The sequence below is a fragment of the Schistocerca gregaria genome, chromosome 4 (genome assembly GCF_023897955.1).
Source record: "Schistocerca gregaria isolate iqSchGreg1 chromosome 4, iqSchGreg1.2, whole genome shotgun sequence".
Classification (NCBI taxonomy): Eukaryota; Metazoa; Arthropoda; class Insecta; order Orthoptera; family Acrididae; genus Schistocerca; species Schistocerca gregaria.
This window is the reverse complement of record NC_064923.1, coordinates 130,294,109-130,320,942: the sequence shown is the minus strand read 5'-3', so window position 1 is coordinate 130,320,942 and position 26,834 is coordinate 130,294,109. Positions and strand designations below refer to the sequence as shown.

At 44.0% G+C, this 26,834-nt stretch overlaps 1 protein-coding gene and 1 pseudogene across 1 annotated transcript in view; one reads left to right on the top strand and one right to left on the bottom strand.

The window, feature by feature from the left end:
• Positions 1-26,834, bottom strand: part of LOC126266649 (uncharacterized) — a 410,325-nt gene that overhangs the window by 244,860 nt on the left and 138,631 nt on the right. The window lies entirely within an intron of this gene.
• Positions 14,030-14,146, top strand: LOC126268339 (5S ribosomal RNA; annotated as a pseudogene).

Genomic DNA, 26,834 nt, shown 5'->3' with positions numbered 1-26,834 from the left:
GGCTGTCGTTGATGCAGTCAAAAACGTTATCCGTGTCTGAATTTCTGATTCAATAATGACAAACTGATACCGTTGCATTTCAGTATTCATTTAAGTCAGATGCGTATTCGATATCAGTCCGTTGTGTTTGTACACTCATGTATGAGTCACATGTGCCTTTATAATCAACCATTATTCACGTGTACGTAAACACGAGTATCAGGTTTCATCAATTATAAATGCACTTCAGTGTCGTAAGGTATGAGTGTGACTGAAACCGGTTATGATTGTTATATTATTACAAATATGATTGTGTCTGTATGTCAGTCTTTTTTTCCCCATAGACAGAATGTCGCTTTTACTATGACTTGTAAAAGAACGGACAATTTAATTAGAAAAGTCCTACAACTCGCTTGGAAAGTAAACTCTATAAATAGTCTTCTGTCCCGCAATGTGTCGCTCACATATAGATAGCAATAGTAAAATCTGCAAGCAAAGGGCAATATTGGCGATGATTATTTACGCCCTTTGTCCATGAATGGAATGAGAAGTAACTCCAATATGCTGTACCTTAAGGTATTCACTCGGCCACGCAATTTATAGTCATCTGTATTGTACATGTGGAAGCAGTGTCCTGGTAATTAAAATAGTCGGACAGCAGTTACTAGGGAGTGCATTGGTGCTAGTTGAAACCCCAACTACGGGAAGATCATTTTGATGAACGGCAGGCGAACGAACGAGGAAGGCGGAAAATTCCTTGCACCGCCTAGAATGTTTTGGGAGGTAGTGCGGTGTACCTTGAAGCAATAGTGACAATGAGGCAAGAAGTTATGCGACTGTTTGCTTCCTCCAGATTCCTAGCACGTTTGTTGGCCATTGTGGGAAGGATGGACGTGCGGTAAGTAGGGAAGCATAAAAACAGTTTTTATCCGTCAGGAATAGTGTCCAGATGTCAGGAGCGCCGTTAACCTTCGCCTTAAGCACTGAATTGTATGGTATGTCCGGAACTTCTGAAGAGATGAGAGATGATTATGAGATTGAACTAGATGCCGACAAACGGCAATTGAACACCAGACCTGGTGGAGACTCTGAGGATAGAAGACAAGAGGAAAATTCCAGTGAAGACGACAGAAGAGGAAGACAAGAAAAGCCTCTACAACGTAGAACATGCAATAGCTGTGTGAGAGGGACCCAAGAGAACACGTGGAAGGTACCCAAGAAGTTTCGGCAGAGGAACGACGAACAAATCAAACCAGTGGCAAGAAGGCAGATCTGGATCCTTCTCTCGTGTACGTTGAAAGCCTTGATAGAAACATTGAGAAAGTCCATCTAATGGCTGCGGATAAGCAAACTTGTTTATGAGGACTGATATTGTGCGAGACGAGTTTACAGATATTATTAGTATAGAATAATGTCTTTAAAGGAAATATTTACGAGGTTAATTCTTCCAAGGAGCAACAGCCTTGCCGCAGTGGATACACCGCTTCCCGTGAGATCACCGAAGTTAAGCGCTGTCGGGCGTGGCCGGCATTGGGATGGGCGACCATCCGGGCCGCAATGCTCTGTTACTATTTTTTGGGGTGCACTCAGCCTCGTGATGCCAATTGAGGAGCTACTCGACCGAATAGTAGAGGCTCCGGTCAAAGAAAACCATCATAACGACCGGGAGAGCGGTGTGCTAACACCACGCCCCTCCTATCTGCATCCTGATCTGAGGATGATACGGCGGTCGGATGGTCCCGATGGGCCACTTGTGGCCTGAAGACGGAGTGCTGCTGCTTAAAACTTCCAAGCATGTGATGGACAAACAAGTTGTCAACGTACTTCAAACCCTAATAAATAGACCGTAGATTCTGGATGTAATTGTAAATGAATGTTACAAAATTGTGGGGATCTTCTAAGAAGTTAACACTGAGTGGCATCACATTATCAAAAAAACTCAAACATGTTTCCTGACTCCTTAAACTATTGTTGGATAGTCCAGTCAGCTGTTTTATTGATGGAATTTAATTCATTTGAACCATTTCGAAATTAGACAATTTCATCTTCATGAAAATTAATCACAGCAGTATAAGTGTAAGATGCAAGGCCTTGGTGCCGCTGCCACGTCCGGTTATGAAAGTTAGTAATTTCGAAATCGATCCTGTGCATTAAATACCATCAACTGAATTGACTCTCTAACAACAATATATTGATGAGATACAGCTAAACACTCTTCAAGTCATATGACCCGCCGGCCTGGTGCGAGTTCTTTCACACCACATCCATACGTTTGTTAATGTTTGGTTAAAAAACATTACCGGTATTTTATAGTGCAGAACCGTACGTACATCCTTTACGACAGTGTTTCAAAAGTCTGCATTACGATCAGATTAGGAACCAGTACAATGGCTAAATATGATTCGAAAGATCCTGTGACAGCACATATCATGCACAGGTCCGACTCAGTCAGTTATATGTAACTACTGCCAAGAAAATCATTTAGGCCTCAGACTGAAGTTGCAGTGTACAAGTATTCGAGATAAATACACAAAATAGCTAAATTCAACAACATATCTTATAACGACGCGCGCAGTGTATTAAATACAAATACAGTAGCTACGCCATTGCGGCACGTCATGCAGTGGGACGAAATAATACGAACGCTCCAAATACCACGTTGGTGGCACGATGGCAAACAAATGACAAGTTAGAATTTCCGCCATTGATGAGAACTGGCGACGCGTTCCAGGAATACAAAGACGTCACTATCCTATACTGATAGTAGCCTACTTCACTCGAAGACTAACAGGAAAATACACACGGAAACTCCGCGACGGATTAACATTAGGAACTGGAGTGTTTATCGCTCAGCTCCCGTACCGTCCCAGCTTTAATTAAGACCAATAACTTCAAACGTATGTACACCATCACTCCATAGACTAAATGCTATGGCCCAAACGATAGACGTTCAAAAATTAGTGGATGGTATCTTGAGTTTAATGTCCGCTATACTGTAGCAAATAAAAATCAAGTGGAGACGAAAACATACGGTTTCAAGAGAACGGAAATAGCAACGAATACCTTATGAGGTGGAAGAACGTTTAAAATTTCAGTCTAACCTCTGGCGAGCAAGATGTATGAGACAGGGGAAATACCCTCAGGCTTCAAGAAGAATATAATAATTCAAAATCCCAAAGAAAGCAGGTGTTGACAGGTGAGAAAATTACCGAACTATCAGTTTAATAAGCTACTGATGCAAAATACTAACACGGATTCTTTACAGACGAATGGAAAAACTGGTAGAAGCCGACCTCTGGGAAGCACAGTTTGGATTCCGTAGAAATGTTGGAACACGTGAGGCAATATTGACTCTACGACTTATCTTAGAAAATTGATTAAGGAAAGACAAACCTACTTTCCTAGCATTTGTAGACTTAGAGAAAGCTTTTGACAATGTTGACTGGAATACTCTCTTTCAAATTCTGAAGGTGGCACGGGTAAGACACAGGGAGTGAAAGGCTATTTACAATTTGTACAGAAACCAGATGGCAGTAATAAGAGTCGAGGGGCATGAAAGGGAAACAGTGGTTGGGAAGGGAGTGAGACAGGGTTGTAGCCTCTCCCCGATGCTATTCAATCTGTATATTGAGCAAGCAGTAAAGGAAACAAATGAAAAATTCGGAGTAGGTATTAAAATCCATGGAGAAGAAATAAAAACTTTGAGGGTCGCCGGTGACATTATAATTCTGTCAGAGACAGCAAAGGACCTGGCAGAGCAGCTGAACAGAATGGACAGTGTCTTGAAAGGAGGATATAAGATGAACATCAACAAAAGCAGAACGAGAATACTGGAATGTTGTAGAATTAAATCGGGTGATGCTGCGGAAAGTAGATTAGGAAATGAGACTCTTAAAGTAGTAAATGAGTATTGCTATTTGGGGAGCAAAATAACTGATGATGGTCGAAGTAGAGAGGATATAGAATGTAGACTTACAATGGCAGGAAAGTGCTTCTGAAGAAGAGAAATTTGTTAACATAGAGAATAGATTTAAGTGCCAGGAAGTCATTTCTGAAAGTATTTGTATGGAGTGTAGCCATGTATGGAAATGAAACATGGACGATAAATAGTTCAGACAAGAAGAGAAAAGAAGCTTTAGAAAAGTGGTGCTACAGAATGCTGAAGATTACATAGTTAGATCACATAGATAATGAGGAGGTATTGAATAGGATTGGGGAAAAGAGGAGTTTGTGGCACAACTTGACTAGAAGAAGGGATCGGTTGGTAGGACATGTTCAGAGGCATCAAGGGATCACCAATTTAGTATTGGAGGGCAACGTGGAGGGTAAAAATAGAAGAGGGAGACTAAGAGATGAATACACCAAGAAGATTCAGAAGGATGTAGGTTGCAGTAAGTACTGAGAGATGAAGAAGCTTGCACAGGATAGAGTAGCATGGAGAGCAGCATCAAACCAGTCTCAGGACTGAAGACAACAACAACAGGACTCCTGGCAACTGCCGTCATGCTAGGTGGCCTTTGCTGTGGCTGGGTTGTGCCCATGGGGAGAGCCCCTGATTGGGGTGGGTGTAATCAGGGCGGATGATCCTCAATGAAGAGGACTAAGTCATCTCTTGCTGGTGACCGTACAGCGCCAGCAGTCTCTAAGAAGGTTAAGATCGAATACAATGCTGACAGGTATCGTTTCTCTCCCTCGCTACACCATGGGAAGAACATAGGGCTACAGAACGGAGAGACCGATATTCGCCTATGTTTTTAGTCTGCAGGCGAGGCGACAGGGACTCCTTTCGACCTATGAAGCCTCAGATTTTTCATTTAACACCTTGAGAAGATAAGTCTGGAGAAGTGACAGCACTGTTAAAGATGCGGAATGGAGCAGTGTTGATTCAGACAGCACCCCCAGGCCAGTCCCGAGCGTTACTCGCCTGTGACAAGCTGGGCGATATTCCTGTTTCCACCGCTTCCCATAAAAGCTTCAACATGGTCTAGGGGATCATTTTCCATCAAGATCTCCTCTTGCAGTCTGACGACGAGCTCTACACCAATTTAGGGCAGCTGGGTGTTCATTTCATCCGGCGCGTTTACAGGGGACCCAAAGGCAACAGGGTTTCTACCGGTGCCTTCATATTGGCCTTTGAGGTTGATTAATTGCCTGAAAAGGTCAAGGTGATGGTTTACCACTGTGACATTAAACCATACGTCCCTCCCCCTATGCAGTGGTGGATGTGGGGAGAGAGATGGCGGAGTTTTGAGAGGGGATGTTCTGGATGTGTGTGTCCATCAGAGACAGTAAATTTGCAAGACTGGATTTCATGAACTGATCAGTTCATGACATCCAGTCTTACAAATTTATATATACAGGGTGTCCCAGCTATCTTGTCCACCCAAAATATCTCTGGAACAGTAACAGCTATTGGAAAACGACTTTCACCATTATCAATTTGGGGCTGGGGCCCATGAATGTACATATTTGGAAACATTCTAAAGCGAAAACATGTGTGTTTATTAATACAAACATATGTTTTTTTTAAATGGACCTCCTATACTTTTATCTGCAGCAATCCATAGCATGACAAAGCACATACACAATGGCGTCGATTGCATCGCAATATTCCCATTACATCCCGAGATATTAAGACGCGAAGTTGACGCTTGCAACACCCGACATGCGCTGCTAGCTCACGTCCTGAGATTCTGGCGTGAACCCCAACCTGCCCGTAATCGCGATGTGATTGACATGCGTTATCACACTTCCATACTTATGAAGAGGTCCGAAACGAATAGTACGGTCTGCTGTCATCCTGCATTAACGTCATACATTCCAGCAGGTGTTTATCCCATAGGCTAGGGGTGATGCGGTTCTGTAACATATCTGTGTACCGCAACGTTAGTCACAAAATTAACTTCGCTTATCGTTAATCCGTTAAGGTAAATACATTGTTTGTTCTCTATCAAAATCTTTCATTTGCTAACTATGCCTATCAGTAGATATTGCCTTCAGTAGTTAGACTCTTTTATTTAGCTGGCAGTGTTGGCGCTCGCTGTATTGTTTGTGAGGAAAGGATCCATGAAAGTTATAAGTTATTGTTAGTCAGGGCCATTCTCTTGTGGGGATTATTGAAAGTCAGATTGCGTTGCGCTAAAAGTATTGTGTGTCAGTTTAGTGTTGATCAGAATGAGTAAAGAGCGAAATGTCTGTGTACGTTCAGTTTTGCTCAGCTGTTTGAAAATCAAATAACGTTAGAGATTTTCCAGCACAGTACTTCATTAATTTTTCTAAGGGGACGTTACAGAGAGACCTCAGAGCAGGCAAGGTGATGCTCACCGTCTTTTTCGATGTCCGAGGTCAGATACCCATTGAATTCCTCTAACATTGAAAAATGACGTGCATTGGAAGACACTCCGCGACCTACGCAAGTCCATCAAGAGTAAACAGCCTGGGTTACTCACGGAGGGAGTGATTCTGCTCCAGGATAACACGCGTCCACGCTTCTCCAATGTCACACAAAGTGTAATGGCCGAGTTCAAGTGCAAACAACTTGAGCATGCGCCCTAAAGCCCGAACATGTCGGCCTGCGACTTCCATGCGTTTTGTCTGCTAAAAAAAAGATCTCAAAGGAAAGCGCTTCAACTTGGACAACTAACTGGAGGTCACAGTGGAGGAGTAGCTCGAGGAACAATGGAATAGTTGTGCTCGGGTCTCTGGTGATATCTTTTGAATAAAGGCTTCAATTATACACACAGTATTGTTTCTCACCTTTTCTTTTGAACATCCCTAATACATAATGGATTTTGCGTAAGTAGTCGAGATAATTAATCGAAGGCCGTCAGCTTCAGTAGAGCACATCCTCATTGTTTACTGTTACGCGTTTTCAATTTATATTTCATACACATTACAGTTTAAACATGGGCGCTAACATTGTGTGATACTTTGACCACACCAGGAATAAACAAATACAGCTTTCTCATAACATGTTTGAAAAGCAACTCCTAACTCAGTTTTACGGTGCCATATCTAAGAAGATGCTTCTTTTCCAAAGTCAATATATTTATTTAGAAGGTTACTGATACTTATTTAAATGCAGATCAAATATCAAACAGATGTTGGTAGCCTTAAATGTCTCCTGTGCAATGATCAGATTCTTTATAAATATAATTTAGGTTTCCTTTCCAATAAACCGGATAGTTAAATCAGGATAATTCATGTTGATACTCTTAAAGGCAACTGTGCATTTTAATGTTGTCTTTTTTATGAATACGATTTTCAAATGTTTTATATATCGCTTTAGTGTTACAAAATTCGAAAAGTGAAGTTAGTAATATTATTTGTGTGACTCAAGCATGTTTTTAAAATTCCACTTGAGGCTTAATTTGCGTATTTAATACTTGATTTTCATCTAGACTCAATAATCTAAAGTACGAGAGCTATTCGGAAAGTGAGGAACAATCGGTCGCGAAATGGAAACCACTATGAAAATCCGACGAGGCATTTCACAGACGGGTTGCGCAGTTTCTATAGTATGCCCGTCGGTCGCATCAAGACGCTCTTTTCAGTTTTGAGCGCACTGTGAGCGAGTGAAGGTGCCTAGAACTACAATGTCTCCCGCCAAGTAGGAGGGCCCGCTGAGAGGCTTCACCTTAATGAATGCAGCCCACCTAACACAACTGCCACGCACTTCCTTCTTCATGGCAATTCTCAGCCTCACCCTGCAGGGGCAGTGAAGTCGCTCCTGCAGCCTTTTCGATGGGAAGTGTTCGATCACTCACTACACAGCCCTAGTTGGCTCGTCCTGAGTATCATCTCTGTTCACGTGAAAAGCTGGATACTAAGACAACACTTGGGCGTAGGCTACGCGCTATAGACCAGCGTAGTGAACTATCGGACAGCACAGGCGGCTGCCTTCTGTGACGATAGTATTGGAAATTTGGTATAACGCTCCGACAAATGTCGGAGTCGGATCGGCGATCATGTAGAGAAGTACCTGAAAGGTGTAGCTAAATGTGTAAAGAAAACGGTTTTGATTTTCACTGTGATTTCCATTTCGCGACCGATCGTTCCTTACTTACCGTACATTATGTTATTAACTCTCTGAAGTTATTCACTGATATATGAGATGTCTAAAAGCAATAAATTTTTATAAAACATATATTCCGAAGATAAGTGTTTCACCAGGTTATGTATCAGTTTATAAGTTTATATTTTTATTAATTTGTGTCTTGTGAATACACAAATGTAAAATTTGCAAAGACATTAACGCTACAGTCAGTCGATGCGCTCAGTCCTAAACCAGTAACGGTACAATTAAATCAATTCGAAAAGACTTGCGTCGGTTGCAGTATTTCCTGTATGTTATTTAACAAATGCTACAGTTCTGGCGCCTCCGTTGCACCTCTCAACTTGTCTCCCCAAGAGGCGACTTGTGTCCGTTGGGCCTTTTACCGATCCTGTCAGGATTGTGTGTGTGTGTGGGGGGGGGGGGGGGAGAGGATAGTTGATTTTTAATTTTTTTTTTCTCCTGCCTCCAAACTCTAGAGATGAGTAGTTGGATGTGGCGCCAGATTTTGAATTGAGGTGGAATTTACCACATTGTTTGGAGGGCTTGGACACCACATATATAGTTCTGCAACAATACCCAGACAACAATGGAAGAAGTAATTTCCATTATGAACACGATTTCGGCGTTTTTCTATTTCGCGAACTATTTCTGAATCGAAGCAGCTCTTAAAGGAATCAGGACGGTGTCACATCAAGTATCGTTGAGAATCACTCGCATTCTTCAACATGTATTCGTCGAAAGTACGAACGAAGGTGCTTTTATTTCGTTCAGATTTGCACGAAAGTTGGCCGGCCGAGGTGGCCGAGTCGTTCTAGGCGCTACAGTCTAGAACCGCGCGACTGCTACGGTCACAGGTTCGAATCCTGCCTCTAGCATGGATGTGTGTGATGTCCACTGGTTAGTTAGGTTTAAATAGTTCTAAGTTCTAGGGGACTGTTGACCTCAGAAGTCAAGTCTCATAGTGCTCAGAGACTCTTTTTATTTTTTTTTTTATTTTTTGCACGGAAGTTGCACTGATATAAACACAACTTTATTGTATCATCGTCAGTTATTTCGCTCTCCAAGTACAAATAACATCTTTTCAAGTCCTCTACTTTGTATAATGGTGTCAGTGTAGTTGTCAAACCTTAAAATATCTATTTCTGCTTGGACTTTAAATTCTCCTTCCAAATTTTTCCTTGGTTTCTGTTACTGCCCGCCCACTGAAAGACTGAAAACATGGGGAATAAGCTACAGCCCTGTCTCACTTCCACTCCATTTTCCTCTATGGCCCCCTTTTACATTCTTTCAGTCATACCTGCAGTCTGGTTCTTGTAGAACTCTGCTATCGACAACTTAACAGAAAACTCTCGTCAATATAAAGAACAACAGGGGATGGAACAGTAAAATGAGATAAGAACAGTGAAGTCTGTATTCAGTATACACACATACTAATGCACGATGTCTTTCACACGCGCTTCGTACGGTGTCCGTTCAAGGTCAGCGTGTGCAGTCGAGCTCTATAGCGCCGTTGCTCCCCTGCAAACTGGCCGTCACGGCGTCACACAGTGACTCACTGACAGTGGGGTAACTTATTTGTCGAAATGCTTTATTTCCGTTTTCCATCTTCAGGATCGAGTAGCCGTGTCCACCGGCGTGTGGGCGTCGCGGCGCTTTCTCGCGGTTTTCTCCGGCGCCGCATTCCGGCAGCGGCGAACCCGGCGGCGGCCAATCAGATCACAGGGTCAGCCGCGTTGGCTGCCAGCTGACGCTCCGGTGCACAGGGGCCGTGCGTGACGTCATGTGCTGCTGCTACTGCTCGAGTCAGTTACTTAGCGCCCTGGCTGGGCCCACGAGAAATACGGGCCTCGCAGCGAACTTGTGACGTCACACTTGCCTGCTTGTCTGCCACACGTCGCGAACACTCAGCGCCATGCAGGGCCCACCGCAAACCAATATGTAATTGATAAGGTACCCACACTTATCTTAGAAAATAGATTAAGGAAAGGCAAACCTACGTTTACAGCAATGTAGACTTAGAGCTTTTGACGATGTTGACTGGAATGCTCTCTTTCAAATTTTGAAGGTGGCAGGGAACGAAAGGCTATTTGCAATTTCGACAGAAACCAGATGTCAGTTATAAGAGTCGAGAGGCATGAAAGGGAAGCAGTGGTTGCGAAGGGAGTGAGACAGGGTTGTAGCCTATCCCTGATGTTATTCAATCTGTATATTAAGCAAGCAGTAAAGCAAACAAAAGAAAAATTGGGAGTAGGAATTAAAATCCATGGAGAAGAAATAAAAACTTTGAGGTTCGCCGATGACATTGTAATTCTGTCAGTGACAGCAAAGGACTTGGAAGAGCAGTTGAACGGAATGGATAGTGTCTTGAAAGGAGGATATAAGATGAACATCAACAAAAGCAAAACGAGGATGATGGAATGCAGTCGAATTAAGTCGTGAGATGCTGAGGGAATTACATTAGGAAATCAAACACTTAAAGAAGTAAACGAGTTTTGCTATTTGGGGAGCAAAATAACTGATGATGGTCGAAGTAGACTGGCAACGGCAAGGAAAGCGTTTCTGAAGAAGAGAAATTTGTTAACATCGAATATAGATTTAAGTGTCAGGAAGTCGTTTTTGAAAGTATTTGTATGGAGTGTAGCCATGTATGGAAATGAAACGTGGGTGATAAATAGTTTAGACAAGAAGAAAAAAGAAAATTTTCGAAATGTGGTGCTACAGAAGAATGATGAAAATTAGATGGGTAGATCACATAACTAATGAGCAGGTATTGACTAGAAATGGAGAGAAGAGAAATTTGTGGCACAACTTGACTAGATGAAGGGAACGATTGGTAGGGCATATTCTGAGGCATCAAGGGATCACCAATTTAATACTGGAGGGCAGTGTGGAGGGTAAATATCGTAGGGAGAGAGAGCAAGAGATGAATATACCAAGCAGATATAGAAGGACGTAGGTTGCAGTAGGCACTGGGAGATGAAGAAGCTTGCACAGGATAGAGTAGCATGGAGAGCTGCATCAGACCAGTCTCTGAACTGAAGACCAGAACAACAACGTACCCATTAAAGGACTTAATTTCTTCGTGCTTGCAATTAAACCTGTAGTCAAGAATTATTAAACTCGTCTGATATAGATGCTCGCTCCCTGTCAGATATCGGCGCCTAAGTTACAGTCCGTAACACAGCGGATCTTACGAGTGCTAGTAGCCGTCTCCGACATGGAGTGAGTCCCTATTTCAAATGAGTTTAATAATTGATAACGGTGTGTTTAAATGCGTGCAAGCTCCCGACAGCACGTGATACAATTAAGATCCTTAGTGAGTACCTTTCCAAATACTCATTGGTTTCCTGTGGGCCCTGCAAAGAGCTGATCTTTTGCGAAGTATAGCGAACAAGGCGGCTAGTGTGACGTCACAAGTTCGTTGTTGCGTGGTCGGGGGGGGGGGGGGGGGGGGGACGTAGAGGGGTGGAGAGGCGTATTTATTCTAGGGTCTCAAACAAGGGGGACCGCCGGTGTGTAGAGGCGTCATCTTGCTGCCAACAACCATAAAGGGGGTATAAATGTTATTCACGTGCAGAATAACATCAAGTCAAATTCGAAAATATGGACTCTTTGTTAAAGCTTTCTGGTGAAGCTCATCATTTTTTCCCTGAATTTTGTTGTGATATATCGATATTCGATATCCACAACAAATATGCATACTTCACGCTTGCTGATAGTTGGGAGCGGCACATTCAAACGTGGTGTCGGCCCCTCAAGCAGCGTGACGTCAATGGCACCGCGGCGGACCTGAGGTGCAGCGAGGCGCATCTCGCCTTCCGCATAACTTTGGCCCTCTGTGACTAGTGCCAGCCACTGCAATCGTGCCCAAATAAGCGAGAAACCGTGTCAGCCCCAATAGCCAGTGATTTTCACTTGACGACGATGGCGGAGAGAGCCATCAAAAGCTCGAGTGTGTTATCCGAAATGACGCGGTTTGAAAACCGAGATTTCACTCGGGTATGCCACCGCGAGAGACTCCGAGGACACAAGTGGTCTAAATGTTTGGCCAGCGAGTGTCTGAGGCTGGTCGTGGGTGCTAACACAGTATTGAGTAGCACTGTGGTTTCCAACCTGAGGGGCATAATCAGAAGGGTTCAGTTTGTTTCAGTCATCACAGAAAATTAATTTTAAAAGATTATTGCTATTATCGCTATTTCGTAAGAGTGTATTATTGGTTACACAAATTATCAGTAATTACCTTTCTATTTGAAATTCTAGCAATAATGCGTGACACATTGTGGTGAGTGTTAGACCTTATGGAACGAATGTGTGAACATGTTACTCATATAGTTGATCCACCACAGATGCCGTATACTTTCCACCATGGATTTATGATAATAAAATTGAGGCATAACAGTGTCTCCCTCCTAAGAGTCGTCAGGCGCATTTTCTGTGATGTTTCAGCAGGTATACGGAATTTTGATTTTTCGTTCTGCGGCTGGAATCATCCTAATCAATTACTGCTCATCCTGTCTTTCATGCGACGCTCAGCGCCAACAGAAAAGGTCGGTTTTGTTTACCATTACAATCAATATTATTTATAAATCGGAATTTCACGTGCTCATTCGATACAGCGCTCCCAGATTAATCTGGCCCTGTATAAGTTTTATTATATATGCTTACAAGTAGCTTAAAGTCGAAGAATAATCAGCAGCTGGGCGGGGTAGCCGAGTGGACTAGGGCGTCTTGTGACGGTCCGCGAGACTTTCTCCGTTGGAGGTTGGTATCCTCCCTCGGGCATGGGTGTATGTGTTGTCCTCAGCTTAAGTTACTTTAAGATTAAGTAGTATGTAAGCTTAGGGGCCGATGACCTCAGCAGTTTGGTCCCACAAGACCTTACCACAAATTTCCAATAAACAGCAACTCAGCAGCGAGTGAGTGGCGCCGCATGCTTGGCGACAGCCGTCAGAGCGGCCCAGTGCACTGTTGTCACTGCTGCGGTAGTGCTTAGGTTTCGTGTTTTACTCTCTATGTTAACACATGTCGACAGAGCGAATATCGGACACAAGTAATCGGGAACAGCTGTACCGAACACGGACGTAAAGTTCCACTTAGAAATAGTTTTATTTGTAACGAAAAAATGGTTCAAATGGCTCTGAGCACTATGGGACTCAACTGCTGTGGTCATCAGTCCCCTAGAACTTAGAACTACTTAAACATAACTAACCTAAGGACATCACACACATCCATGCCCGAGGCAGAATTCGAACCTGCGACCGTAGCAGTCGCACGATTCCGGACTGCGCGCCTAGAACCGCGAGACCACCGCGGCCGGCTGTTTGTAACGGGGAACTAATCGACGCTTTCCGTCAACACTGAGTGATGAGCAGTAATTGTCTGGGCTGACTCCAGGTACACAATGCAAAAACGAAGTTCCATATTTCTGGTGAAACACCATAGAAAATGCGCCTGGCGTTTCTTAGGAGAGAGACTCATGTGTCACATATGCCTACTCGGAGTTGTCGGTAGTTCCAGCCAGTACACCACAAAAATTGCTTCGCTATTCACTTCGCAACGATAAACAAACTAATTCACAACACGATACAACAGTAAAATGGCTCTGAGCACTATGGGACTTAACTTCTGAGGTTATAAGTCCCCTAGAACTTAGAACTACTTAAAACTACCTAAAACTAAATAACCTAAGGACATCACACACGTCCATGCCCGAGGCAGGATTCGAACCTGCGACCGTAGCGGTCGCACGGTTCCAGACTAGCGCTTAGAACCGCTCGGTCACCCCAGCCGGCGATACAACAGTAACAATGTTATGCTACTACACTGCTACAGGTCCAACACAGGATTATTATTATTATCGTTGGGGCTGCCCAGATACAAAGAAATGGTAGCCTGAAGCCCCCTCCCCTATTTCTGCCGGTTGAGAAGGAAGGAGCCCATAAATTAAGCAGCTTAGAAACAATAAGTATTGTGCACACATTTTCAAATCGTTGGGGCAACGGCCTTGCCGCAGTGGATACACCGGTTCCCGTGAGATCACCGAAGTTAAGCGCTGTCGGGCGTGGTCGGCACTTGGATGGGTGACCATCCAGCCGCCATGCGCTGTTGCCATTTTTCGGGGTGCACTCAGCCTCGTGATGCCAATTGAGGAGCTACTCGACCGACTAGTAGCGGCTCCGGTCAAACAAAACCATCGTAACGACCGGGAGAGCGGGGTGCTGACCACACGCCCCTCCTATCCGCATTCTCAACTGAGGATGATACGGCGGTCGGATGGTCCCGATGGGCCACGTGTGGCCTGAAGACAGAGTGCTTTTTAAATTTTCAAGTCATTGATTTTAAATCGATTTTTCGCTATTTACAATGAAATGAAAACCCCTGGCCGCATACAGGCGTTGATGTAAATCAACGGGGACAATTGAAAATGTGTGCCCCGACCGGGACTCGATCCCGGGATCTCCTGCTTACATGGCAGACACTTATCCATCTTTTTTAAATCTTATAGTTCGTTGCAATTGTTCGTGGCGGACGTCCCCTGACGCCCATTGTAGTTCATTATTGATCCATTCACTCAGTTTTTTTTTATTACAGAGGGCGGCTGTCATCTGAGCCACCGAGTACACAGAGGATAGTGCGACTGTAGGGCACGCCTCCCGTTAGACCCACATTCGCAACTCATTGTCCCGCATTATATTCATAGTGCCCCTGCCTATTATACTCATTATTAGCGGCTCTACTGCCGATTCCCGTAAGAGTTCGGGCACTGTCTGCGCATCTGCACTGCAGAAGATGGCCAAATGGCCGGTGAGCCTCAACTCTATATATATATATATATATATATATATATATATATATATATATATATATATATATATATATATATGAGTGGTACAGAGGAATTCTACGCTCAATATAGATAGTTATATGTCTTTCCTGATGAGAAATTGTAGGTCGCACTAGCAATGCACTGCGTCTTGCTTCACCATTCTATAAGAAATGGTAGTTTGGTATAAGAAGTACCAATTGTCTCAACGTCTCCTTAGTTTGACGTTTAATGAAACGCCTACAAAAACAAAATATTATTAATAATTCATCATCTTAAAAATAAAAGTGTTCACAAATATTAGAATGCAGGCTTTCTCGGCGAATCTTGATGATAAATTCTTCTCGCGTTGACAGCCGAGTCAATGCGTTGTTCTCCAGCTGGAGAACAACGCATTGACTCGGCTGTCAAATGGTTCAAATGGCTCTGAGCACTATGGGATTTAACATCTGTGGTCATCAGTCCCCTAGAACTTAGAACTACTTAAACCTAACTAACCTAAGGACATCACACACATCCATGCCCATGCAGGATTCGAACCTGCGACCGTAGCAGTCACGCGGTTCCGGACTGCGCGCCTTAACCGCGAGACCACCGCGGCCGGCGACTTGGCTGTCAACCCGAGAAGAATTTATCTTCAAAAATATTGTTTATCATTCTACAGTTCAGATAGGCGCCAATGTTAATGATGGGAGGGATTAAGTGAGAGGGCGGGAGGGGAGGATGCGGGGGATAATGGCCAACATCTGATTGCACGTAGGCGTAATGATCTTAACAAGATTGGGAACCAGTGAGTCCTAGTGGAATGTGGGAAACCGCTGAAGAACGACATCCAGGTTCGCCGACACACCGGTGCTTGTCGCGGATACAAACCGTTGGGGGTGGGGGGTGACTCCCCGTCCCGGAAGCGGGCTCCTGAACGTGCACGGTTGTCCGCTCTGGTCCCAAGCCAAGCATTTTGTACCGATAAGTTAATCTGGAAGAGTGTTCTACACAACCATATCCGTCGTGCTGTAGCAAAGAACAGAGGGTAGTTAATAATGGAAATGGAACTGAGCGTTTGGCGTCATTGGGCGGGAGGCCTCTTACGGTGCAGGTCTGGCCGCCTTGGTGCAGGTCTTATTACATTCGACGCCACATTGGGATACCTTCGCGCCGGATGGGGATGACGTGATAGTGAAGACAACACAACACCGAGTCCCTGAGCGGAGAAAATCCCCGACCCAGCTGGAAATCGAACCCGGGCCCCTTAGGACGGCAGTCTGTCACGCTCACCATTCAGCTGTCGGAGCGACACAATGACGACGTTTCTCTCACTCTCCAGTTTTTGAAACTGGTGGCGTGTCCCCTTTTTGTTTGGCACAATGAACACTACGATGATAAAATAGCACTTATCACATTAAACTATCGTGAAAATGCTGGGCGCGCAGCCTGAAATGCAAACGGCAGACAAATATCTCAGTATGGGAATGTGGACTTTCTCGGGGAATTTCACTGACGAAACCTTCTCGGGCTATCAGCCGAGTCATCGCAACGTTTCGACGACTTTCGTCCTTGTCAACTTCAGACTTTGCCTGAAGATCAAGAGAAGGAAACTTGACGAAGCTTTGTGACAGTATAACCCCACAATTCAGTTGGTAACCCGAGAAGATTTCGTCAACAGAAGTCTCATTGCGCCACTACTACCTGACACGTCACATGTTACAGTTCTTGCTAATGCGCGTCTCCTCGCTATGCGTCTTCACGTATCTAGACTGCCGTAACAGAAATAATGCACGCCCTCATTAAGCTGAATTGTATTGTTCTCTATGTAGCAGCGCAATTTCAGTCTTCAATATTCATAACCCAGCTATCCACGCTGTAACCATCTCCCACGCTACATGCCTCCACCCAAGTGTGGCGAGTTATACGGACGATTACGTCATACTACGCATACAGTGTAGCGCGCTAACTTACTCCTCTGCAGCAACAACCGACAATCGCGTCGCACGCTAACGAACCAAAACATTATGACGACATGCTTAACAGCGCATTGGTACACCTTTGGAACACAGTACGCCAGCGATTGTGGGTAGCACTGAATTGACAAGTCCTAGATAGGTTTCTGGATGTATGTGGCACCAAATATCAAGCACAAATGACGCAGTTCCCGTAAATTAGAGGCCTGTGGTTGATGGGAACACAATTTGTCATTTCCTGCCAATGTCATACAAATTGGAAATTTGTTGTATGAGCCTATGGGACCAAGCTGCTGAGGTCATCGGTCCCTAAGCTTACACGCTAATTAATCTAACTTACGCTAAGGACAACACACACACCCATGCCCGAGGGCCAATGTCATGACTCAAGATTCTGTGCGTTGGAAACATCTGTGGTTAAAGTGTCTGTCTCCCGCACACTAGCGTATCTTGTGGTCGCTAGTCATTTGCCTCCTCATAATGGCCTAAAAAAACTGTAAAACTGGTTCAGAATAAACAGATATTAGTGGAATAAAATGGAGTTCGATTGATTTTCAAACTTAAATATGTAATTATCCTCCCTGAATGTCACTGAACGATATAGGTAAACTTGAGATTTTGTCATTTACTGTTGTAACTTTTGACTCAGTCCTTTACCCACCGGGGTGCTCTACCTCATATTGATACTGTTGCCCTTCTCCATGGAGAAATGGTCCAAATGGCTCTGAGCACTATGGGACTTAACTTCTGAGGTTATAAGTCCTCTAGAACTTAGAACTACTTAAACCTAACTAACCTATGGACATCACACACATCCATGACCGAGGCAGGATTCGAACCTGCGACCGTAGCGGTCGCGCGGTTCCAGACTGTAACGCCTAGAACCGCTTGGCTACACCGGCCGGCGCTCCATGGACAGTGAAAGTTTTTATCGCTACGACAGAAACGTCCTGAAGTGTTCTGAAAACAATCATACGCGTTAGATTGCGTCATTTTTGACGAACCAATCTGACACGATTTGCTAAGTTCAGCGCCAGATGCCGAACCTGTGGACACATGCTTAGGGCAACCAACGGTCAAACAAACGTTCGTCTAGTCTACTATGCTTCAGTGGCACTAAGTGACGTCATCTGCTTCTCTCTGCATTACTGGGAACATTGTTTGTCGCTCAGCGACAAGTTGAAGTTGTGTGGATGATGACGTGAAACACTACAGCCACTGTCTACATGCATTTTTAGAGGCTTGTATTTCAACTGCAGGACACTAGTAGAGATGCTGTATTGGTTGTCTCGTAAAACTGTATTTATTTGTTTTAAACTCGATCATAGAAACTGGCTTTTAAACGTGACCAGTTTTGGTCAATTAGCGGGCCGGAGTGGCCGTGTGGTTCTAGGCGCTGCAGTCTGGATCCGAGCGACCGCTACGGTCGCAGGTTCGAATCCTGCCTCGGGCATGGATGTGTGTGATGTCCTTAGGTTAGTTAGGTTTAATTAGTTCTAAGTTCTATGCGACTGATGACCTCAGAAGTTAAGTCGCATAGTGCTCAGAGCCATTTGAACCATTTTGGTCAATCATTGCCCATCATCACAAACCTCAAATATTAGTCATTATACAGCAAACTCGTCATAATCACGACACGTATGTCCTGTACAATCCCTTCGCCTTGTGCTGTTTTAGATTTATGATATTTTTTTTTTAAAAAAAGATCACTATACGGTCGAAAACAATTATGATTAAAAGCGAGGTACTTAGATTCCACCCTAAAGAAACAGAAACGATTAAGACAGTACACTGATTAGCAAAAACATTATGACCGCTGCCCACCTCAACGTTGGATGCCACCTGGTGAAGTTGCGGGCACGTGACGCGGTAACAAGGACATGTAAGCGGAGCAGACACAGAGAGGAAATCACCATAGTGAAGATATTGGCTGCAAATGGGAAATACATTGAGACACGCGACTCTGACAAAGCCCATATTGTTATTATGCAAAGTCTGTGAACGAGTATCTCGAGATCGGTGAAACTGGTCGAATGTTCACGTGCTACGGTCGTGAGCATCTACGGAAAGAGGTAGAAGGACAATGGGAGCTACCATTAGGCGCGAAAGGGTTGGACTCCACGACTCTTCACAGAACGTGGGTTCAAAAATGGCTCTGAGCACTATGGGACTTAACTTCTTTGGTCATCAGTCCCCTAGAACTTAGAACTACTTAAACCTATCCAACCTAAGGATATCACACACATCCATGCCCGAGGCAGGATTCGAACCTGCGAACGTAGCGGTAGCGCGGTTCCAGACTGTAGCGCCTAGAACCGCTCGGCCACTACGACCGGCACAGAACGTTGGGCTCGGAGATTAGTCTGTTCTCTAAAGTAGGATTGATGATTATCTGTGGCGTTTCTGCGGAAAGAATACAATGCTGGTGCACTTACAAGTGTTTCGGAGTACACTGTTCATCGAACGTTGTTGAACATGGAGCTCCGCAGCAGATCATCCGTACGCTTTCAAATGTTGACCCAACCACATTGTCAGTTACGACTGCAGTGAGCACAAGATCGGCTTGCGAATTAAGTACCGGTTAAATATAAAGTCAGTATAAATTTGAAAACTTAATAAACCACGGAATAACGTAGATAGAGAGGTAAAATTGACACACATGCTTGGAATGACATGGGGTTTTATTAGAACCAAAAAAAAAGTATTGTTCAACGCGTGAAAGATCTCTTGCGCGCGTCGTTTGGTGATGATCGTGTGCTCAGCCGCCACGTTCGTCATGCTTGGCCTCCCAGATCCCCAGACCTCAGCCCGTGCGATTATTGGTTTTGGGGTTACCTGAAGTCGCAAGTGTATCGTGATCGACCGACATCTCTAGGGATGCTGAAAGACAACATCTGACGCCAATGCCTCACCATAACTCCGGACATGCTTTACAGTGCTGTTCATAACATTATTCCTCGACTACAGCTGTTGTTGAGGAATCATGGTGAACATATTGAGCATTTCTTGTAAAGAACGTCATCTTTGCTTTGTCTTATTTTGTTATGGTAATTATTGCTATTCTGATCAGATGAAGCGCCATCTATCGGACATTTTTTGAACGTTTGTATTTTTTTTGGTTCTAATAAAACCCCATGTCATTCCAATCATGTGTGTCAATTTGTACCTCTCTATCTACATTATTCCGTCATTTATTTAGTTTCCAAATTTATACTGATTTTTTGATCTAAAAATGCATGTAGACAGTGGCTGTGGTATTTCACGTCATCATCCACACAACTTCAACTTGTCGAAGAGTGACAGAAAATGTTTCCAGTAATGCAGAGGGAAACAGGCAACGTCATTTCGTCCCACTGAGGCATACTGGACTAGACGAACGTTTGTTTGACCGTTGGTTGCCGCAAGCATGTGGCCACAGATTCGGCGCCTGGCACTAAACTTAGCGGACCGTGTGAAATTGGTTCGTCAAAAATGACGCTATCTCACGCATATGATTGTTTCCAGAACACTTCAGGACGTTTCTGTTGAAGCGATAAAAACTTTCACTGTCCATGGAGCAGGGTAACAGTACCAATCTCAGGTAGACCACCCCCGTCTGTGAAGGCTGGGATAAACGTTACAACAGCAAATGACAAAATCTGAAGTTTACCTACATTGGCAATGATCAAATTGCAAGTAGAAGCATTTTCATATTAATGGATGTTCAGTGACATCCAGAGAGGACAATTCCATATTTAAGTTTGAAAAGCAATCGAACTCCATTTTATTCCACTAATATCTGTTTATTCTGAACCAGTTTTACAGTTTTTTTAGGCCATTATGAGGTGGCAAATGACTAGCGACCATAAGACACGCTAGTGTGTGGGAGACAGAAACTTTAGCTAGAGATATTTCCAACGCACGGAATCTTGAGTTATGTCATTGGCCCTCCGACATGGGTGTCTGTGTTGTCCTTAGCGTAAGTTAGATTAAATAGCATGTAAGCTAAGGGACCGATGGCCTCAGCAGTTTGGTCCCACTCCTAGGCTCTTAGCACAAATTTCCAATTTCTATGACATTGCCAGGAAATGACAAGTTGTGTTCCCATCAACCACAGGCCTCTAATTTGCGGGAATTGCGTCATTTGTGCTTGATATTTGGTGCTACATACATCCAGAAACCTATCTAGGACTTGTCAAATCAGTGCTACGCACAATCGCTGGGGTACTGTGTTCCAAAGGTGCACCAGTGCGCTGTTAAGCATGTCGTCATAATGTTTTGGCTCGTTAGTGTGCGATGCGATTGTCGGTTGTTACTGCAGAGGAGTAAGTTAGCGCGCTACACTGTATGCGTCTGACATGTGCCATAATAGAGTGCATCTTTGTAGACGCCAGTGGTATCTTGCAGCAGTCTAAGGTGAACACGAAACCAGGAAAACGAAAAAAAAAAAAAAAAAAATACGTGCAGCGCTAGAGAATGTCTTACCTCTCGCCAGTTAGTACGCGTTGCTGTGAACTTTCCTTAGAAGAAGGTCTCTCCTGATGTGAACAACTTGCCATGACCTACTTGACCACTGCAAGTAGGTATACTCAGCAGGATTGTTGGAGCTATAAAAATTGTTTTACTATGCGGGTTAACACTTAGTTGCTATTTGGTGAGATGATAACTCAGAACTGCATAGCCATCCAACACCCATAAAAGTCCTTGCCAGACACAAGCTACCTGAGACGACGCTGGCTGCTTGAGAAGCGGAACACGGCGGTGACCGTGAAATCATTACGCTCGCCACAGGGCGATGCTAAACGCCTTTCCCAGCCCGTTCCTTTGTGAGGCTGTCAGGTTGTTGTGGTCGTGGGAAGAGCAGGCTCAGGGTAACGAGCGGAGTATCTGGTGCGAGATCGACTTGCACTAGACTCTGGGAACAGCCGGCAAAGTGTTCCCAGCCGTGGCCGGCACCATGCGCCCAAGTGGTTCATTGTGTACAGCACAGAACATGCTAGGCGCTCTTACTGGGACGGTTAGGCTGTCTTTAAGCAGGACGCCGAGTGGCTTGCAGGCAGGATGGACCCAGTGGCTGCAGAGCCGCAGCCCACACCACAAAACGGACTGCACAACCAAAATTTAAAAAAAAAAGTTAAAAAATATTTTAGCCGGCAGGAGTGGCCGTGCGTTTCTCGGCGCTGAAGTCTGGAGCCGCGCGACCGCTACGGTCGCGAAATCGTAAAAAGCATAAACGTTATTATTCTGTCTGGGTTTCTTCGTCTGACTTTTTCAGTGGACATCTGATATGAATGTAGCCAGTGTTCACCTGTCAAACGCAGCACTCCATCGCTTTAAATTACCAGCGACGCGAGGTGAGACGCACAGCATTTCAGTTGACAAAATCGCTATGACTTCGAAAATAATGGCTAATGAAATTCTGGAAGTGTGAAGAAGCTTCACTAGTACGAAGTGTAGACGCAAACCAATCAGAGAATAAGATGATCTGAAAGTGTCATTTTAACGAACAATTTTCAGGAAAATGTTGTATTCAAATTAAATATAAATACGAGGTTCACTCCAAAAGAAATGCACACTATTTTTTTTAAATCCATATTTTATTTTACATGTCTGAAAGTTTTACAGTGTGTAGATATACCCGATAGGAACAGTATTTTCATTTCTCTACATAATTTCCATCTCTCTCAACGGCCTTACGCCATCTTGGAACCAGCGCCTGAATACCCGTACGGTAAAATTCTGGACCAACTCGTTGGAGCTACTGTTTGGCAGCGTGTGCAAGGGAGTCATCATCTTCAAACCTTGTTCCACGAAGAGCGTCTTTCAGTTTCCCAAAGAGACGATAGTCACATGGAGCCAGGTCAGGACTGTAAGGCGGGTGTTTCAGTGTTGTCCATCCGAATTTTGTGATCGTTTCCATGGTTTTTTGACTGACATGTGGCGGTGCATTGTCGTGCAACAGCAAAACATCCTGCTTTTGCCGATGTGGCCGAACATGACTCAGTCGTGCTTGAAGTTTCTTCAGTGTCGTCACATATGCATCAGAATTTATGGTGGTTCCACTTGGCATAATACCCACAAGCAAGAGTCCTTCGGTATCGAAGAACACCGTAGCCATAACTTTTCCAGCAGAAGATGTGGTTTTGAATTTTTTTTTCTTGGGTGAATTTGCATGATGACACTCCATTGATTGTCCCTTCGTGTCTGGTAAAAAATAATGGAGCCATGTTTCACCACCTGTCACAATTCTTCCAAGAAATTCATCTCTACCATTCTCGTACTGTTCCAAAAGATCGCTGCATACCGTTTTTCTTGTTTCTTTGTCAGCCAGTGTCAACATCCTGGGAACCCACCTGGTACAAACCATTTTAACGCCAACACTTTCAGTGTTCTGCAAACACTTCCTTCCCCATCTCAATGTAGCTTGACAATTCGTTCACTGTGATGCGTCTGTCAGCAGTCACCAATTCGTTAACTCTCTGCATATTGTCTGGAGCGTGTTCAGTACGAGGCCTGCTGCTGCGAGGACAATCCTCAATATTGCCGTGCCCGCTTTCATCACGTAACCTTCTTGGCGACCGACTAACTGCACTGTGATCGACAGCAGCATCTCCATACACCTTTTTCAACCTCTTGTGGATCTCCTTTTCACAGCACAGGAATTCTATGACAGCCCGTTGCTTCTGACGAACGTCAAGTGTAGCAGCCATCTTGAAGACATGCTGTGACAGCGCCACTCACGGGAACAGGTTAACTAAGTTTGAAAACAAGCTGGAAGGATGTATCTACATGCAGAATGAAAACTGTATTTTTACAAAAATTGTGTGCCTTTCCTTTGGAGTGACCCTCATAAGTTTTAGTTGGTTGTTGCATTTATTTTGTTATATTGCATTTGTCTAACACACCTTGTTTGCTTATAATAACAATAAAATATTTGTAAAAGAGAAATACTGTTTTTTCTCTTCATATAAAATAATTGTTTATAGCGGTGTTAATCAGTCGTGTTAAATACACTCTGAGACAGAAAAAAAGAACATCGCCCTACGGAGGAATTACCCGAATGGCACAGAAATCGGTAGACGTGCTGTACATGTTCAGCCAAACAAATGATAAAAAATTTCAGAAAAAATTGTTTATTTATTCAAGAGAAAGAGCATCACAAATTAAGCAAGTCAATAACGCTTTGGACCAGTTCTGGTCGTTATGCAAGGTGCTCTTCGAAATGGCATTCATCGAGTTGTTGGATGTCCTCTTGAGGGACATAGTGCAAGATTCTGTCCAACTGGCACTTTAGATCATCAAACTCCCGAGATGGTTGGAGGGCATACCCATAATGCTCTGAAGGTTCTCAGATGGGGAGAGATCCGGCGAACTTGATGTCCTCCGCAGGGTTTGGGAAGCACGAAGACAACCAGTAGAAACTGTCGCCATTTGCGGACGGGTATTATCTTGCTGAAATGTAAGCCCAGGTTGGCTAGTCATGAAGGGCTACAAAACAGGTGGTAGAATGTTGTCGACATACCGATGTGCTGTAATGGTTGCGTTTAGACGTCAGAGAACAGCTTCTATTGTACTAGACGGAGCTGGAGATGCGAAGAGAAAAGCAGAGGCTTGCAAGATTTGAATATTTGCAACAAATGACTGAGGATGTTATGTGTAAGTAGTAAGCTGAGATGAAGAGAGCGCTAGAGAAAAGGAAATAACGAAGGCTTGCATCACACCGGTCGGAAAAATGATTTAAAAAAATACAAAAAAACAAAAAAAACCGCTACAGATTGCAGAATGGTGACCTGTTGGGATGTCTACTTTTGTCGTCCTTGGAGGTAAACGTTAGACGCACATCTTAGGATATTACGTTAAATGTTTTCCACTTTTGTTGTATCACAGGCTTGGTTCAAATGGCTATGAGCACTATAGGACATAACATCTGAGGTCATCAGTCCCCTAGAACTTAGAACTACTTAAACCTAACTAACCTAAGGACATCACACACATCCATGCCCGAGGCAGGATTCGAACCTGCTACCGTATCGTTCACGCGGTTCCAGACTGAAGCGCCTAGATCCGTTCGGTCACAACGGCCGGCGTTTCACAGGCCTCAAGAAAGTAAGAAGATCCGCATCTACTGAATGGATAGCCTCAAGATTTGTCTCAAATTACTTCCACTCCAACTAGCTAATGCAACAAGTTTCAGTAAAAATGATACCCGGAAAAGTACAGTGGCTGCACTCACTGAGACTGTGGAAGGGTCACTGGTAAAACCTGGCTGTAAGAACAAAATGGGACTTTGACAACACCACCAGGCCATCAGTGACTGCAGGGCACCTCAGTAGCACCACACATCACTGGAAACACTGGCAACACGTTGTTTTATAGAGGACACGGATGACATCCTTCCACGTTCTTGTCCCGAACTTGTGCTGACCTCGTTGTCGGCGAGACGAGAAACCGTGAACTTCCTGGGAGATTAAAACTGTGTGCCGGACCAGGAATTGAACCCAGAACTTTTGCCTCTCGCGTGCACGTGCTCTACCGACTGAGCTATCCGAGCATGAATCACGAACCCTCCTCACAGATTTATTTCCACCATTATCTCATATCCTACCTTTCAGACTTCACAGAAGTTCTGCTAATTTGCAGGACTAGAGCTTCTGAGAGTAAGGATACTGCGGAGACATGGCTTAGCCACAGCCTGCAGGCTGTTTCTAGAATTCATTTTCACTCTGCATCGGAGTGTGCGCTGATATGAAACTTCCTGGAGGATGAAAACTGTTTGCAGCACCGAGGCTCTAACTCTGTGAGGACGGGTCGTTAAGTCGTGCTTGGGTAGCTTAGTAGGTAGAGCATTTGCCAATGAAAAGCAAAGGTCCTGGGTTCGAGTTCTGGTCCGGCAGAGAGTTTTAAGTTGCCACAAGTTACATAGCAGCACACACTTCGATGCAGAGTGAAAGGTTCATTCACGACAAACACCTGTCTTCCTTTCTACCTCTACGCCTTCATGATTACGCCGCAATTCATACAGCAGTGCTTGGCAGACTGATCTTCGAACCACCTTTACACTCTTCCTCTACCGTTCCACTTTCTAAAAGGACAAGGGAAAGGTGAATACTTAAACCTTTCTGTACGAGCTCTGACTTCTCTTAGTTCATTATGATGATCGTTTCTCCCTTTGTAGATTGACGGCAATAAAATATTTTTACATTCAGAGAATGAAGTTAGTCACTGAAACTTCGTGAAAAGATCTCACCATAACGAAAAATGCCATTGTCTTAATGACTGCCATCCCATCTTGTTTATCATACCAGTGACTCTCTCTCTCCTACTTGACGATAATGTACTACGAGCTGCCCATCGTTGAACTTTTTCGACGTCCTCCGTCAATATTGTTTGGTAAGAATCCCATACAGAACAGCAGTACTCTAGCAGAGGATGAATAAGCGTAATATAGGCAGTCACGTTAGTAGACATGTTGCGTCATCTAAGTGTTCTACTAATAAAAAGTAATGTTTAATTTGCCTTCCCCACAACATTGTCTATTTATCGTCCTAACTGAAGCTGTTCTTAAATGTAATTCCTGACAGCCTTTAAATTTGTGTGTTGTATCGTGCAGTTGGAATTTAATGGATTTCTTTCTGTGCTCATGTGGGCGACGTCACTCTTCTTCTTATCGAGAGACGGTTCTTCTTCTCCTTTGTATCTTTCCTTGAACTTCTACTCAGATCCTGAAGGAGATCGAGGACTGCATTAGATCTGGGCTCTTTACAGAAGGGTGGCGTTTTTTCTGCTTTGCACATTTTATTTTCAGTAAGGTCTGCGTTTTTATTTTTAGACATGTTTATCTATCATATTTTTGAGTAGGGAGATGGTGTTAATATTTTTCAATTTCTTTATTAACCCTAACACGACAATGAAGAAGAATCTTCCTGGTTAAAAATGCTTAGTTCAACTTATGTAACTGTAGTCATACAATGTTTGGGATTGCGTTTATCTTCTCTGATTGTCTAACCCATTTTTACTCTGATTTTCAGTTTTGTCCTAT